Source organism: Haemaphysalis longicornis, unplaced genomic scaffold (assembly GCF_048455015.1).
Source record: "Haemaphysalis longicornis isolate Haplotype H1 unplaced genomic scaffold, Haemaphysalis longicornis Haplotype H1 scaffold_5, whole genome shotgun sequence".
In the NCBI taxonomy this organism is placed as follows: Eukaryota; Metazoa; Arthropoda; class Arachnida; order Ixodida; family Ixodidae; genus Haemaphysalis; species Haemaphysalis longicornis.
In genome coordinates this window covers 181217149-181235101 of record NW_027526385.1, presented here as the reverse complement: position 1 = coordinate 181235101, position 17953 = coordinate 181217149, and the positions used below count along the sequence as shown (strand labels likewise).

The window sequence follows — 17953 nt, the reverse complement described above, 5'->3', positions numbered from 1 at the left end:
CGTACCTAAAAGTATTCACACAAATGGATGGCGCCGCTTCGTGACAAGGAAAGCAGTAAGAAAAGAAACTACTTGAACTGCCACATTGTAGCAAAGGAATAGTCCTGAGGAAGTCAAGGACGGACAGAGGGGGACATATACGGGGTGCTATGCCGGGAGGTGCGTGGGGCGCTAGCGCCCCGTGTGTGTCCTCCGACATTGCGCCCCATGTGTGACGCCCACTTGTCGTCCTTGTTTTCATTAGCCCTCTTCTTTTAAGTGCGAATGCACTTCTTAAGCGACCCTGAACCTGCGTCCACCGGCGATGTCCGCATAGCATACCCACGTGGGGGATTGGCCAGGAATCTCCTCGTCTTCCTTGGCAACGGGGGGAGATGGGCGCGCGCTGCCTGGCCGCTGACATGGCACATACCCACGTGGGGGATTGGCCAGGAATCGGGCGTGAGAAGGGCTAATGCACCCGCCTAAAGGAGTGCTGACACGAAATTTCAAAGCTGAGATCCGCTCTAGCAATCAAGTACAACGACAACACAAATAGGTGTCTGTGAATAAATGCATCTTTCTTTCTTTGTAGTTGTGTGTGTGTGTGTGATCTCTCTTTCGCGAACATTACCGAACCGCGCAAATTCAACTCGTGCATTCGCACTTTCACATTCTTCCCCTCGGGGAAATGCGGGGAATTTTGCTGCAAGGTCGTGCCAACAAGCCCATTCTGGCGCTCTCAACAGGACTTTTGCGGCAGTGACGCCCCGCTGCTGCTTTTTTCCCTCGGGCACATGTTGAGAGGACTCTGCTCGGCGCCCCCTCTCAAGTGGCGCCCGGGGCACTTGCACCCCCTTGCCCCCCCTTAGTTACGCCACTGGGTACGTTGGTTGGTTCGTGGCCTCAGAGTCGGGCCCATATCCACACGGGGGATTGGCAAGAAGCTTTGTACCTAATCAGGATGTGACCTATATTATTTTAGATCTCAAAATTTAGATAAGGAAATACAGAAAAGAATTTTTTTGATATGAGTAATATGAAAGTAGAGTCAGGAAGGAAAATTAAATAAATGCGAACGCTCATATGGCCAGCAGGAAAATCGGCCTGTCGCCGCAACATGAGAGTGAAGGGCGGACATAACATCCCTGCGGCATACTCCTCAGGCGGTAGCGCCTAGTGACAGAACCTCGGAAGTAGATAGCGGAAGGTGGAGGCGCCTAAAGGTTGACTCCAGATGCGTGCGTCGCATTGGGGAGAAGCTGCGGCACTTAAACAGAAAATGTTCTATATTTTCCAGTTCCTTGCAGAAAGGGCATTGCGGAGATGGAGCCAGACCAGATTTATAAATATTTAATAGGGGAATTTTGCACCGAAGTTTTGTGATTGTTACCTCGCATAGCCTTGATTCACAAAACATCCGCTTCCACGCATGAAGATGGCTAAATCTCTCCTCCAATAGAACGTTACCATTTGGACAGTGCACGGCCACAGGGCCACCAAGAGACGTACTGGCTAATTGATCAGCCACTTCATTTTATGAGATTCCTGCATGGCCTGGAACCCACACTAGCCTAACCTAACAAAGCTGATGAGGAACAAAGGACCGGAATGTGCGGATAATTCAAGAATCTTTTTTGGATGTTAATGCGGAACACACAGAGAGGGAGTCAGAAAGAATAACAACATGTGAAAACCGATGCTGAAGTTTTTGAAGAGCCAAAATTATTGCCAATAATTCCGCCTGGAAAATAGGTGTGTAATCAGGTAACCTAACTGAAAGGACGAATCGAGGGACTGGGAGAATATCCCGACTCCAGCCTTCTCATCACTTTGCGAGACATCGGTAGCAATGATGATATTGGAATGAAGGGTTGACTAATGGTCCTCCAGCAATCCATTGAGGATTCGGGCCGGCAACATCTTTGCATTCGGGGGAAAGACATTATCAAAGTTTATTTCCACAGATGACACAATAATACAAGGAGGGGGTGCCGAAAAAGGACTGCGTGAAGGGGCTGAAGCCATGACTGTACTAGATCCATCTGGGAACTCTGGAACCGCGGCCACTGAATGCCTTGAAAAAGATCAGGCCTCAGACGGAAGATAAACTGTTGGTCATGCAGTGGGGTGTCAAACAATTTGATAAAGGTTAATACGGTCAATCATCGAAATCTATACTTCAGTGGAGGAAATCATGCCTGAAGGTGTAAAATAGGGTTAGCGACATATTTTGGTAATCCCAAGCATAGTCGCAAAGCCATTCTCTCAACATAAATAGAGGATGTAATTTGTACGCGGGACAACCAGAAAATAGGACGCAGCCGAAGGGCGAACATAACTCGGATATATCATTAACAGTGCGTCTTATACGCAACCCTAATTTGTGGTTACATAGCCTGCGGAGAACGCCTGCAGCTCTTTCTCCTTTAGCAGCTACATTTTTAGTATTAGGACGTCATGTAAGCTTGTCCTCATAGATTATACCGAGATATTTAATTTCTGTAACTTGAGGGATGCATTTCTGTCGGTACAATAGGCATAATGATATGGGGGTGGTGACCGGAAATACTAAAACAGGACATTTTCCCAGATTAAGCGATAAATATAGCATGCTAACCCAATTATCTAGGGGGACCTAGGGTGAAAGCTTTGGGTGAAAGCTTTGTAGGGTGAAAGCTTTGTAATCGTTGATACACCTCATGAATGTCTCTGCCCGGTGAGTGAAAAGAAATATCATCGGCATATGCGTAAGTTGATATACTAAACATAATCGGAAATGATCTGCGAAAAATATTAAAAAGAATCGCAGAAAGGACTGACCCCTGAAGAAACCCACAAAACTGCTGATATTGCGAAGATGATCTGCCATCTCTCGAACAAAAGAATGTCCTTCCAGTTAAAAGTGTACCAATCCAGGACTGAGTGTATAGTGGCATTTCGCTACTCTCTAGATGTGACATTAAAGTAGTATACTCTACGCTGCCATAGGCCTTTGTTATATCCAGAGTAACAAGTGCGCCTACGTGTTTTAGGCTACGGGCTAGTTTAACGGGGCTCTGAATGTCAACATGAACGTTCCAAATAGAATTCCCGGGTCTGAAGTCAATTTGGGTGGGGCTTAACATCCTATTGCTTTGATGATGATGATGATGATGCCATCAAAGATTTTGGTACGTACCCACAAGGGGGGATTGGCCAGGGCTAAATCGGTTGTTGAAATGCGTGAGGACATCAAAATACTGAATTATTTCCGGAAAGAGGCCGTAAAGAGAAACTTAGCTGTCAATAAAACCAGAATCGCCCATTAATCAGCACCCTTCAGCAATTCAAACGACCTGAAGCAGAAAGAAAATTTTGAATGCAATTAGATATCTCCCTTTTTGCAAACCCCAAATTTGATGCGCCAATAGATAATATAAGTGGAATGAAAAAGGTCAACCCCAAACGCTCAATTGGGTCCTTCAAAAGCAGTTGTTTAGCTGTTGGAAAACGGCGACAGTAGAGAAAAAAATGTTCGATTGTTTCAGGGACCTGGCACCGCACACATAGTTCCGTAGGGGAAAGTCCTGATCTGAACAAATAGAAATTAAGCCTTGGAATCCTGCAGCGCAGCTCGGTGTAGGTCAATTCACATTGCCGAGAACCACAAAATGAACATTCCACCCAAACTTTAAATGTTGATACTCTTCAAATGATAAAAGGAACGAGTAGCGTCTAAATACCAATATCGCCTTAATCTTGAAGATGCAAAAAGAGCCACATTAGGTATTCCGAATTGAACGGGAGCTGTGACAGCGAGATTAGCTAAATAGTCCGCTATTGTTGCCTCTGATGTCCGTATGGCCAGGGACCCAAGGCAAGCTTACTTCCTTCACGTGCCTTGGAACAAAAACAATAGTGTGCGGTACAATGGAGAGTCGGAAGAGGAAGTTAATGCCGATATAACTGCAATCGAATCAAACAATATGACGATTTCTGATACATGCTGCGGCATTTTGCATAGATGGAGAGCTATTGCTAAAAATTCTGCCATTAAAATGGGTGTACAATCCGGGATTCGTAGCGAATAACTCCAACTAGAGATTGTGAAAAAATACCAATTCCAGCTTTCTCGCCATTTTGAGATGAATCAGTATAAATCACAGAAGAAGCAGGATACTTGGATAAATATTCATTAAAATAGCTGCTAATAGAGAGCGTGGGAGAAGTTTTGCAGCCGAAGGGAAGGGGTTTTGAAAGAAAAACTCAGTTTCTCGCTCAGTTGTGGATACCGGAATAACTTCATATAGTTTAACAGAAATACAATCCAGGCACTTTTGAACGAATACCACATGGGGGAAATACGTTTAGGCCACGGAGATGTAAAAAATAAACTCGGATCCCAAATAAATGCAGGCTTGGCAGCTCCAGAGGGGCCTTTGTACATGTACATGCGGAGGCAAGTTTGAACCGTCATCAAGAGAAATCGGACCCTGAGTTCAGGAACGCATGCCTCTAAGTACAAAACTCGGTTCGAGACGAAGCGGGGGAGGCCAAGGCAAAATCGAAGAATGCGCCCCTCCAACAGGTATAACGGCCGCAGTTTGTAAATATGGCATCTGCAAAACAATACGCACCCAAACTCTATGACTGACCGCACGTAGGATCGGTACAACAGCAAAAGTGTGCCCCGGCGCATTCCTGCTGGTTTTACACATAGCCTTTTCTTGTGACCAAATGCTCTCTCCGCTTTTGTGACTAATGCCTTAATATGTACATGCCAATTAAGAGCAGAAGTGTATATAACACCAAGACACTTCAGCGGATCCACGCGTGGAATGACTTGATTTTTGTAAGCGAGAGATATTGAAAGTGGTCCTGCAACCGGGAAGAGAAGTAGAAAACTCTTCGACACATTTAACGTTAAATGAATGCTGTCAAGTCATGTCTACAACAGAGATAAATAGGCCTACAAACGTTCATATAGCGAATGAATGTCGACTGCGGCCGCAAAGAACGCTATATCGTCCGCATTAACGTAGGTTGTTATATCTGAGAGTAGAGGAATGTCACTGATAAGGATGTTAAAAAGTAAAGGTGATAAAACCGATCCTTGAGGCACACCTCTAGTTTGTGGAAATCTTCCTGAAATTAGCCTTCCGTTCGCACAAAAGAATTCCCGATCGGGCAAAAACTCGCTATTCCGAGCAAAAAGGTATGCAGGCAGGGCTAGTTTGTTACGTAGTGGGTTAGTTTGTTAAGTAAGATACCATGCTCGACACTGTCATAAGCTTCAGCTGCCTCTAAGGTCACTGAAGTCGACACCATTTTCCCTTTTTGCGCTAAGCGGATCCTCGTGTCTAAGTTCACATGAGCGTTCCAAATAGAACATCCCCGCCTAAAACCAATCTGAGCAGGACTGAGTACTTTCCGTTCCTGCATGAAAAAAGTCATCCGTTTAATTAAGAAATATTGGCTCTATTAATTTTATCATGTTGAAGGTTAGAGCAATCGGCCTTAAGTTGTTAAATCAAAACCCTGACGGGGCTTCTTTTGGAGCAAAATTATCTTGGACACTGTTTAGTTGAGCAGAATCCAACAAAACCCGAGGGATGAATTTATTACATTCAATACAACCGGTTCAAATTCCTCAGCCAAAAATTTAATAGCACCAACAGCCACGCCGTCAAACCCTGGCGCCTCAGATCGTGTGATGAAAAAGGCTTCCGTCAGATGACATAAAGAGACTGGCATAAAATCATCTGTTTCTGGAGAACTGATACGACGGGAGTTACTACAACGAGATGAAAACCGAACCGCAAGTCCTTTAGCAGAGCGCTCAAGAATCCGCGCCTCTTCAGCAGAAGTCAAGACCTCTGATGACGCCTGCTTGATAGAAACCGCCCAATTGTTTGTCATGAATCTATAGAGCGCTGCTTTATTTTTAGAATTCGAAAGAAAGTCATTGAGTTTTATAATGTAATCCATTTTAGCTTCAGCAACTGTACGTTTGACCACTGCTGCCATGTCCCAAGTAGCACCAAAACATTAGAAGAACGTATTTTTTTTGTTTGGTGCTAACGTTAGAGTAATGTTCTTAATGTCATTTTTTTGAAATGTTTAACTAATGTTATCAAAAACGTTACAGTAATGTTTTGTCAAACATTATTTAAACGTCCACAAAACATTTTTACAACATATTATTAATGTTAATGTTACATTTCCCTAACGTTGCAGCGAACAAGCTAATAACGTTCAAAAAATGTTTAAAAACAATGTAAAACGTTACATCACATTTCGCCAAACGTTATGCGAACAGTAAGAAAGCATTTCTACAACATATAAATACTTTTGGAGTTACGTTTACCTAACGTTGCAGAAGCACCCTACAAAAACATTTTAAGAACAACTAAAAAACGTTACAGTAACGTTTCGTCAAACATTATTGAAACTGTGAGGAAGCATTTCGACAACATAGTAATTATGTTGGATTTACATTTACTTAACGTTGCAGAAAACACGCTTGAAACAATCTTTTAACGTTGCAAAACCTTTTCAGAATGTGGACCAGGAACGTTACAGTGACGTTTTGCCAAACGTGTGGAATGTGTATCGTGGAGCATTGTTTCTGTTATCCACGTTTGCCGGTTACGATATATTTTAAAGCATTTTCAAAATAACAAGGAAAAGTGAAATTTCAAATAAAATTTTATTTTATTTTTGCATGGTTACAACTTTTTTTTTATTTACATTCCATTGCTGCTGCTGTGCAGGGGAGGAGGCTCCATCCAGGGGCTGGCTGCGTCTGTGTGGAAAAAGCAAACAATTCCTACTTCAGTACGCTGCGGCAGTAGGCGGTTTTTGCGCGAAAAAGTAGTCGCCGCCTAAGGATTTGTTTAGTTAACGAGCGCACACACGCACACACACGCACATGCACACACGCACGCACTAAAAGGAGAGTAACTGAACAAGCAGCTACGCAGCAACTCGTGCTAACCATATGACCAGAAGAAAGCAAGCGCACAAAATTTTGGGTCACCTGACTCCCAACTTGAATCTCCCGAGTCTATTCGTCAAAGTCGCTCGCTAGCGGAGTGTTGTGTCTTCTGCATGGTTCATGTATTTTTATTAGGCAGAGATTAGGATGAAAATCATTTAAATATAAATGCACTATTAAATTTTGAGAATATTAGTTTATTGCTTACCTTGTGGGTTCCTGTAAGCCCAATATTCGCAAAGTGGATCCAGTCACCAATGATGTGGCCCGCTATCGACTGTGACCTGCGTCACACCAGCAGCAGCTGGAAAGCATAGGGCGCGACTAGTTATGGGCTGCATAGCAGTTCATAAATTGAACTACTAAAACAAATAAAAATACGCTCTCAGAAATTTTCTACACTCACCAAATACTATTCGGGAACGGATAATAACCTCTCGGACCTTTTTCTTCTTTTCTTCCTGTCCAACTGTATATAGATGACCGCTACCTCAATCGAAACAACCCATCTGAAAATTCGCTTGGTTGTAGCGACGTTTGCTCCTCCAGTCCGGCAGATCTTTCACCTAAAAAAGAACACAAAGTGCTACAGAGGTATTACAGATGGTTCACACAAAAGAAACACCAATTAAACACGAATGTGTATAATGGTCCAAGTTTACTTACGTAATAAAGGGAACCAAAGTGGGAACTCATAAACGAACAACTTCGATCCTAGTCTTTCTCAGCACTGAAAAGAGTTGTGTGACATGTTTAATACATGCTTGGAACAGGCTAGGGGAAGAAAGGAGGAAGAATTTGAGCATTTTACAACAACCCGGGCATTCTTCTTTTTTTTTTTAATTTGCACGAATGCAGGAAAGTTCTGTTTTTCAGTCAAAGCCATGCGTATCATTGCAGCCACTAAATTTGTTAGCGTTCACTTTAACCATGGTTTTTGTTTTTTCACGCTCGGCGTTGTTACCTCGTCATATGAAACGCACCCTGTAAAGCAAGAAAATACTCACGAGTTGCTCCTGCACACCTTCCTTGTATGTCGCTTACATTGCCCTAACGCCGCCTCTGGCGCTTCGTTTTGAATATCCAGCGATAAACGGGTCTCGGTTGGACAGACCACGGAGAAAGATATAACACCATCGAACAGGCTACGACTGAACAAGCATGCGCTTGCGCATATACTTACGTCTACAACTGCAGTGTTCCAGGTAAACGATCCGGTGTAACGACTGGAGCCACTGGAGCTGGGTGCGCCCGGGGTCGGCAGTGGCGAGAAAAGACCCCTTGAGCCCTTGCCCTTTTTTTCTTTCCCTCTCATATGGGGCGAGAAGGCAGTGGATCTCCAAGCAACTTTCCGCAGCCGCTGTCTGCGGCTGAAACCTGTCTGAATGAACAAAAAGCCGTGGGGGGATGCTACACAAAGGAACGTCGCACAATGCGACGGGAAACTTCTCCACCCGCCCTTGGGGACAGCGCCGCGAAGTTCGCCTTTTACATCGCAAAGTGAAGACAGCCTTACCTGCTCGTCTCAACGAACAGAATGAAGAGGACTCGCGAACAAGATTGACTTTGAACGAGACTGATCGTGATGCCCGGATCAAGGAACGCTTCATAACCAAACATGAAATACGAGTGGTGTAGGGAGAAAATTTGTAAAAAACACCAGTGGCATTTTTTTTTGTAAACTAGAACTTAAACGTTTTGATTCACTAGTCAGAAATATCATGCTTCGATGAAAAAAGAATTGTGGGCAATTTAACCAGTCCGGCTGGTGCGTACGGAATAACTGTGTGGTCACATAACTACAAAAAAGGTTTTTTTTTTTTTTTGCTTTAAACAAGCGAGTTACCCCTGCAGCCTTGAGCACTATTAGCGAACACGATTACGTAATTTCTCGCCTGAACGCCGATAAAGCATGCCTTCGCCAGGAATGCCTTCGCACATGGAGTCCATCTCCCCCCCCTTCTTCCTTCCCCGTTAAACGGCTCCGAAAATTATAGTCTCACGACTAGAAATAATAGGATATCATTTCACAGTAAATCACTGAATATTACGCAAATTACGGGATATTACGGCTAGAAACTGCTCTTTCTAATGTTTTCTAAAATGTTTTCTGAGTGAATCTAGAGCAATCTAGCTCTCCCTTGCCCAAAGAACCACAACTTAATAGGAAATAAGCCGCAACGAGTAAAATAAATCTGCTTTATAATAGGTGTTGCTTGAAGTGTGTTAAAGAAAAACCTAACAATGGACACAAATCGTAAGATAAACTTTTGAAACGCGGCATTAATATAATAAAAAAATTCAGTAAGTGCAGTAAATAGTCATTCACGACATATGATTTACCAAAATCAAAATACAACAATACGTTCAAAGCAAATAAGGCATACAAGAACCAGACCGAAGTACCAACAAATATATTTTACATGACCTGCTCGAGACAGCTAGCGCACCGCTGGCGTTGTCTTATTACCGCTGTTTCCAGAAAACTGCACGTGCACTGCTTGCGTACTCAAACGCTTCGTCGTCGTTTTCTATCGTCGTTGTCTTCTTCCATCGTGGCACGTTAGGAGCACACTACGAGTAACCATATCTGTTCTTCAAAATGTTTTCGCATCGAAATGCCTTTGAACCGAGAAGTCCGTGCATCGGAAAGCCCGTGCGCCGAAACGTGCTGCACCGAAATGTCCCAGACCCCGTCATAACAGTAACAGGGAGACACTGAGATCGGATGATTCGTTTCAAATTAGCTCGATGGCATAGGCGCCAACAAAGTGGGCGCTGAAAGGCTCGATCCCCCCCCCCCCCCCTCTTCCCTCACCCTCCCCATTTTTCGAGGGCTTCGTGTCCTTACGCCGCACACGATGATGGGAAAAATATGGGTACGCAGCTTTTCAACAACAAACGCAACTCAAGGTTTTAAACGAAGTTCGCGTAATTGGAGGCTAAACATTGCGCTTCGGCTGATTATAAGGACTCGAATACTTCCTAACCGTCTTGCCCTTGCCTGTGAGAAGAATTCGGGCTTTGAGTTAGCACAATGTCTGCAAGGCACAAAATGGGAAAAAATGAGTCATTTCAATTACATTTGAACCAGGATGTAACTAACTTCCATGTGACGAATTCCTGGATTTAACAAAGTTTTTCAAATCCCCATTGCCAGCCTCATTGAAAACGATGCGTTTTCGACCTGACCTCTATATAACGAAGGCATGGCAACAGTTACACCTTAATGTAACGAATTCGCTACGCTGATGAGCCATCGTTTTTTGCACTTTTTCTGAAAAATTGGCTGGAGATAATTTAGCGAACATTGCCCGCGCTGCAAACTACCGTGTGTTTCCAATGTGAGTGTGGTGTCGCTTAGGTGCTAGGCCCAACTGTCGGTGAGTATATTCGCGCGTCTCCACTGATTTCTGAGGTGTAGGTTCGTTGGTGATGAGTTCTGCTACTAGAAAACAAAAAGATTTGTCTTTTCAAGACAAGCTCGCAATTTCAGGTGCCGTCTCCGCAGGCAAGTAGGATCAACGTTGTCGTTCGGTATACAGCATCCCAGCTAGCACCTTCTCAAAAAGTTTGAGTGCACAATTAAATAGCATCAAGTTCGCGAAAAGGCGCCCTTTCAGCACACGTTTGCTCCTTGAAACTGGTTAAAGCAGCGAAGAGTGTCAAAAGGCAAAATTGATAGTTATGTTACGCTTGCGAATACAGGGGTATAAGTGACCTTGATTCTTTGGACTGCCGTGTACTGAAAAACTTCGTGGAAAAGCAGAAGCCGCAAATAGAGCATTTTTTTCACTCTGAAATAAATTCTTGAAGGGAGAGTTCACTGTCCCTGATGTCAAGTATTCTGATTTAGTTTCGGCTTCATTTACGGGTGCCTTAAATCGAAACTTGCATATAATGAAAACCTGCATGTAACGAAAATTTTGAATTTTTATCAACTTCTTTACATACAGGTTTAACTGTACGCGTAACTCTATATTTCGACGTGGTGCGTGCTTTTACACGGCGGATAAACCTAGGCTTACATCAAAATTGACGAATTGATTACGTCTGCCGCAAAGGGAAGTTTTCAAAGTTTCGATTTCGTCGCCTAAATATTTTTATGAAGTTTCATCAAAGGTAATACAGTTGTCAAACATTATAGCTTTTGCAGTGAATTAACAACACCGCAGCAGCAGACATCAAAATATTTAGGCAGCAATCGTGCCGCCAGCGCAGCGCTATGGGGAGGAATTGGAGCGACAGCGGAGTGCAGTTTATATACGTAGATGTTAAAAGTTGAAATCCACTCTAGAAATACAGTTATGCGGCTACAAAGGAAGGCTGTACAGCTTGGTTAGATACTTCGCAAGGGTCCCGGTGCTTGATTTCACCTAGGGTCCACCGCCCATCGACATCATGAAGTCGATTTCCCGACTAAACTTATAACCAGGAGGCTAGCCGTTTGTAGCGCGAGCGCGAGCGTAGGGTATCATCGATAGTGAGCACTTACGCGCTCGTATAGGCTCAAGGCAGGAGCATGGATATATGGTTAGCAACCGCCACCAAAATGTTACAGAGAGGAAGACGTGAAACGAAGATGTATTTACAAGGCGTATTTACACCCGCCTTGGTGGCTCAATGGCTAAGGCGTTGTGCTGCTGGGCACGAGGACGCTGGTTCGATTCCCGGCCGCTGCGGCCGCTTTTCCGATGGAGGCGAAAAGCAAAAACGCCCGTGCGTACGAGATTTAGGCGCACGTTACAGATCCCCAGGTGGTCAAAATTAATCCGGAGCCCTTCACTACGGCGCGCCTCATCGCCTGCGTTGCATCGGCGCGTTAAACCCTACAATCCATCAACCAACAAGGCGTATTTACAGAACAGAAGGCCCCGCGCAGACCAAGAACGCCAGAGCTTCGGCTTCTTCCTTTTCAATACATGTACACATCAGAGTCGATCTGAGCGTGCCCAGCGTGTTGTTTTGGCTACAATTTAGCACACGTGCGAGCAGGCTAGGCACTGGCGTTCGTGTCTTCTTCCTTTGTGGCTGATGCACCATAACAATGCTGTTGTACTTTATATGGCTAATGCGAAACAAAATAACGCGAAACTGCGGTGTCGCAGTCTCGCGTTGCATGCGCAGGGCAACTCTGGCTTTCACTGTAGGTGTGAGTTCGTTACAGATCTACCAAATCATCCAATGGGTGTTAATTCGATCGCCGCATTGATAAGAAGCAGCTCTCGCATTTTTGTTTTCTGCTTCAATGGCGCAGAATTTGCGGTGCAAACGTGACAGGAATGTAAAAATTACACATAACACTGTCAATTCCTAATCATTTTTTTTCTATTCCTATTCATTCCTAGTCATTCATTCATTCATTCATTCATCCTAGTCATTCATTCCTAATCATTCCTAGTCAATTCCTAAAATAAATTTAACTTCATATGATGCTTACTGAAAATAGTTAAAAGCGTGCTTTCGTGTATATTTGAAGTAACCTGCATTTGACTTGCAAATCGTTGTTTCCCGGCAACAAGTGTATTTCTCGATGACGCAAAACACCTTCTGCTGCTCTGTGCTGTCGCTCTTTCTTGCGCTCGGTGCAGATGACAGAAAAGAAAAATACCAGGCAGCCTCACGCCGGAATACAAGACACAAGAACAGGCTTTTGACGCACTTCCCCTGCAGGTCTTGAGAGGGGGAGCAAGCCCCCACCCGCCGTGCGCACCCGCATGATACACGCCTTGCAAAACGAGGGGAGCGGCGGTGGGCAACAATAGGACTGGTCATAAATGGGACCGGTTGTTGACGGAGCTATTCCTCTGAGGGAACAAAAGGCAATTGAGGGGAAAGCCGCCCTGCCTGAGAAATGTTTCGCGCGGACTCGCAGCGGCCAAAACCACAACATGATGACACTATTGGCGCTGTAATTTATCCTCCTCAACACGTTGGCTTGCCCATGTCCTGGGCTGGGCTGGGCTCATAACACAAAATAAACACGCACGCATACACACTTACAACATTTGTCTCAGCACATCTCCGGCGGCGTCAAAATGCAGTCAAGCACTGAAATAATGTGGCTGCGATTTTTAAAAGCATTGGTGTAGCCAGGATTTTATATCGAATGGGTTGGGGGGGGGGGGGGGGGTTGAGCCGCCAGAGCTGCTCAAACGAGCTGAAAGTTGGCCGCGGAATACACGCCAAAGATAGCAGAATCGGTGGCGACACGCCGACGGCACGAGATGAAAAGTTCTATATATGTGAAATAAGGAAATAACCCGAAATATCCTCCCCCCCCCCCCCCCCCTTTAATATGTCAAAATGGTGAAGAGGGAGCCAGAAGAACCGACCGGTACGTGCTGGAGCCTGGAAGCGTTATCTGGCGCGTGCGATTCACGTTCGCGCGAATCACCCGTCCTGAATGACCCCCCCTCCCCACTTCCCTCACGAGAAATTTCGGGGGGAGGACTTGTTTTGACCCCCTGTACCCCTGAAGACTTCGGTAAAAGCCAGTTGTATTGTGCAATTAGTTTGAACATTTCGCTAATGCTTCAAGCATAACATCACCCTGCCCTTGTAACATAAATGTTATGCTTATGTTCAGATTTATTATGTTACCTGACAGTATTACCTCGAGCATTTTAATAACGTTAAATTTCTAAAATTACTTCAACGTTATGCCTTGAACATTGTAATAATGTTGCAATAAAGATGTTACCTATAACGTTGCCTTGCGGGTACTTCTTAACATTATAATAATGTTTACATTTTTACATCCCATTAATGTTCTGCCGTGAACATGCCCTGAACGTTATTATAATGTTTCAATTTGTACATTACTTTAATGTTGAGTCCTGAGCATTTTAATAACGTTACCATTTCTAACATTGGTGATAAGTTGTTTCCTGAACATGTCCTGAACGTTATTATAATGTTTGTATATTTACATTACTTTAATGTTGAGTATGAGCATTGTAATAACATTAGTATTTTTAACATTGGTTTTAAGTTGTTTCCTAAACGTTAAATAAATGTTGGGAACAAAACGTTAATATACATGTTTGTTTTCAACATAAAATTAACGTTTCTAACATAACATAAACATTGAATGTTTTTTTTAAACGTTACATAAACATTGCCTCGTAACATTTAACGTTATTTAAACTTTCGCAACTTCCAGATAACGTTATTCTAATGTTCTGTGCTACTTAATCCAATTTACCGGACAGTGAATGTGCAGAAGAGACGTCAGAGCTGCTTTGCTACGGCGATAATCTCGACTTCAATCAGAGTTCCACCAGTTCAAGACCTTTGTCTGTGCGAACTAAAAACTGTGAACTCAGCGCTTGTTGTGCTGCTGCAAAGACTCCATCGTCCACTCAACATCTTCAATGGAGTCCGTTGTCTGCATTGATGTAAAGCAGTCCTGCAATGCCACCTGATAAACTCGAACGTTAATGAATTTTTGCTTTCTCACCTCAATTCTAATTAGGGGGATACCTACTGTAAACTGAAGTTGAAAATGATAACTGCTTGAACCGCAGGGTAATGTACCCCAGGGACGCGGACTTGTAACATTGCCTGAGGAGAAAGGTCAAGTCCCAAGGGCGATCGAGATCCAGCACGCAAAAAAATGTAATTGCCCGGGAATTATGAACGGGACAGGACCATTCTTCTTCCAGCCAGTGCCAGAGCTCTAAAACCACGAGAAATCCGTTTCTGAAGCCCCCAAGAAGCGGAAGTGAGCATTGAAGTAAGCGGCAACAGTAAACTATCGATTTACTGGCTATAAAAACTGTCCCAGTTTTCTCAACACTTACGGAAAGCCCTACCGGAAAGTACACCTTGACGAGGGGAGATCAGAGGACTCCCCAGGGAGAACCAAGGTCCTACCGCGAGAACTTCGCCACTGGGTGACATAGTTTCCAACGACGTAAATGCTCTGTGACAAAGTTTTGAAGAAAACTAAGGTTAGTAAACCCAGCCCCCTCTGCTATTGCGGTCTAACCTAAAGGACCTGATAATTTCCCAAAGCAAAAAAAAAAAAAAAGTTTTAAGTAACCCAAGCAGCATTGGCCCGATAGCCAATCATTGGACGCCCCTTGGCTTCCCCTTTGGCTTCCGATAGCTTGGGCCAGGACGCCCGGCCCTGTACGCAAAAAGCCATTCGTGGGACAACGAGCGCTATACGGACCGGCCCTTGAGGACACGCATTGGGCCGGTGCGCAAAAAAATCACACTGGGACAGCGCGCTCATTCAGACGTAATTTTTTGATCATAGAATTTTTATGAACAGTAGTAGGCCTATATGTGACGCAGGTATGTATGAGTGCCCTTTACGCACGTCTTGGGCATGTTCTTGTTAGTTGAATGACCACTCAAGTTCACTCAAAATATTACTGAAGTTTGCGTGTTTTTGAATTTGTTTTTCACGCGCAGCGCACAACAAAAAAAAGTAGTTCCAAATCATTTTTCAAGCTTGTGTCAAGTAGCACATTTAAATAAAAAAGTATTGGCAGGTGTAAATGCCGACAGCCTTGCCTGTTGTTTGCATATTTGTTGCATGAAGTCTCACTGTAGAGCACTCGTGTGCGTTTATTTTTGCGTGTGTACATGTGCACCCGGCGCGCAAGCAGCACCACTCATAGAGATAATATACTGACTGCACCACTCGAGGGCAGCACTGCGGTCGTTTGCCCGCGTCGGGCGTCGGTTCCCCAACATGACCGATTACGACGGTTTAGAGAGCGGTGAAACAGGCCCAAAAACGCAGCAAAAAAGTAGTTGCCTAAAGAGCCACAGCACCGTGCCACGAAACAAAGTGTACTTAAAACTAAAGTGCAGCTTATTCAAAACAGCGTGAGAGAGAGTGTTAAAACGTTCAGTAGGGAATTGGTCATTTTGTGTTGTCCCCTAAACGCAAACGGTGAACGTCGAAACGTCCGAAACTACTTCAGCGTTATGCCTTTGTGCGTTCTTTGAAACCCGCGGCGGGGTCGGTGGGACGGGCGCGTTGCACCGACGGCTCCGTCCTCTTTTTGTGGCATTGAAAACTGCGGTAGTACTCCTGTACGTGTCTGTGAGGGTGCGTTTTTGGTGTCGGTAGCTGTGTGAAGTATACCTGACTGGTGTAATAACATCGTTTTGCCTGCTACGGGCCGCCGCTGAAAAACGTAAGTCACCATTTCATTTTTTTCGTGGTACGGGGAGTGCTCGCGCTCGTTCCCGCCAAAAATTCAGCTGTCGTTTGTAACTGGCGCTCGCGAGTGCTGCTTAGTGTTGTTTGGTTCTTGCGAAGAAAAAAAGTGGTCACATACATGTGCTTCCAATTGTGTGGACGCCCAGTTTCTAGCTATCCTTTTTTCCGGCTTTTGTGTTTTTCCCGAACAAGCAGCCGTGCTCCCCACTGCAGGTTCCACGGACGTTTCAGCATGCGTTGAAGCAAGACTCATGTGCAGTATAAGAGTTGCGGATGTATTAAGCTGGCTTAATTAAGCTCTACCTATTAATGAAGCTTTCGTTTCATTATTTTCTTGAGCAAACGTAAAGGTATTGCCCGAGCGACAAAGTAATTACACTACCGCTGGGCTTCTCCCGTCGGTTCCGTTCGCGTCCTGAATTCCGCGTCTGGACGGGGCAGAAGTGAGCGAAGGCACAACAAAAATTTCACGGAAAACCGCTGGCGTGTTGCTTTTGTCTATTGGGACTTTTTATATTACCTTGCGCGAAATGCAATACGACTGAAGCCCATTTTCGGTGAAATTCCGGGACTGTTTTTCTCAAGAACGAGCCCAGTAAACTGCTTCCGTAAAAACGCAGTATTGAAAAATGAATAGTGCAGTTACGTTTTTATGTTTTCATAGCGAGTGTTAACAAGCTAGAACTTTAGGCTGAATATTTTCACACGGATATGTGGTAAGGCTTGTATAGGTGCTGTATTTAGTAAGCAGTGTGAATTTTAGCATTATGGTGAACTATTTTTTTTTAACTTATTACAGGCGCTACGACGCACAGGTGTTTTCCCCGTGGGACAAGTGGCGGATGCCAGCAGTGGACAAGCTTTCCAAGCTGGGCTATTCTACAATAATGCTGTTCAAAAACATATTGTGGTCTTGGGAGGTCGGAGAATTACCGGGGAATGAGGGTCATGTTTTCATTTACCTGAAATGCTTCTGTTTTTGTAGGCATCTCAAGCAGTTTAAACGAATGATAATCGGTTTCGCGCTTCATGAGCAGCGCTTTTTAAATTTTTTTTCTCGACTGTTATTTGTGTTTTGCTTTCATGTTTTGTGTTTCGTATTCTTGCCACTGTTAAGCGAGGTTTCTCGTATATTTGATGTGCATAATAAAAAAAGCTACACAGAGAGGACCCCGGTGTGTTTGTGTTGCTCCATTGTTTTTTGGCAAGTCACGTATGTATAATTGCTTCGCAAAGTTGATGCAGTTTGCCTCGCGGTCCCCCATTTCTGTTTTTATACATGCCATTGTACAGGAAATTATTTAAACGAGTGCGCATTAAATAAATAATGCGCACCCCGTTTTAATAATTTCCTGTATACTGGGCATGTATAAAAGCAGAAATCGGGCCGCGAGGCAACTCGTAAAATAAGCATTGGTCATAAGGGACTGGCCCACAAAGCCAAAAATGTGCATGAAAAATAGCGTGGGGGTCCACCCATTGGCATTATCATGGCAAGGTACTTTGCCAAGCGTTGTCCAATATTGGCCTTCCAGGGCTTGGCCAATTGTTGGCTTGTCACCTTTCGAAAAACACCAGCCAATATTGGCGGCCGAGGTATTGCCAAGCTCGGACACATTGGCCACTGATGTTTTTGCCATGCTTGGGCTTGGCAATTTCTGCTGCTTGGGAAGCCATGGTTCTTGAAGGAGGGACAACATCAGAACTGTAATTTGCAACTAGACACTTGAGATCAACAAAAGAAGAATTAAAGGGGGCACTGACACAAAAATTTTGCATCTTGCTTTTTTTTTGTGCCTAAGTAGCTATTG

General features: G+C 44.2%; 1 long non-coding RNA gene across 4 annotated transcripts; it reads right to left on the bottom strand.

The window, feature by feature from the left end:
• Positions 1–6690: 6690 nt before the first annotated feature.
• Positions 6691–8761, bottom strand: LOC144138852 (uncharacterized). 4 transcript variants are annotated; one of them, XR_013315990.1, is made up of 4 exons: positions 7966–8761; positions 7625–7688; positions 7393–7544; positions 6691–7262 (listed from the first exon to the last, which is right to left on the bottom strand). It is a non-coding gene; the product is annotated as an uncharacterized LOC144138852 (long non-coding RNA). The 4 variants fall into 4 exon arrangements; XR_013315989.1 differs by having other exon boundaries at positions 7393–7524; XR_013315988.1 differs by having other exon boundaries at positions 7625–8761.
• Between the last annotated feature and the right edge of the window lie 9192 nt (positions 8762–17953).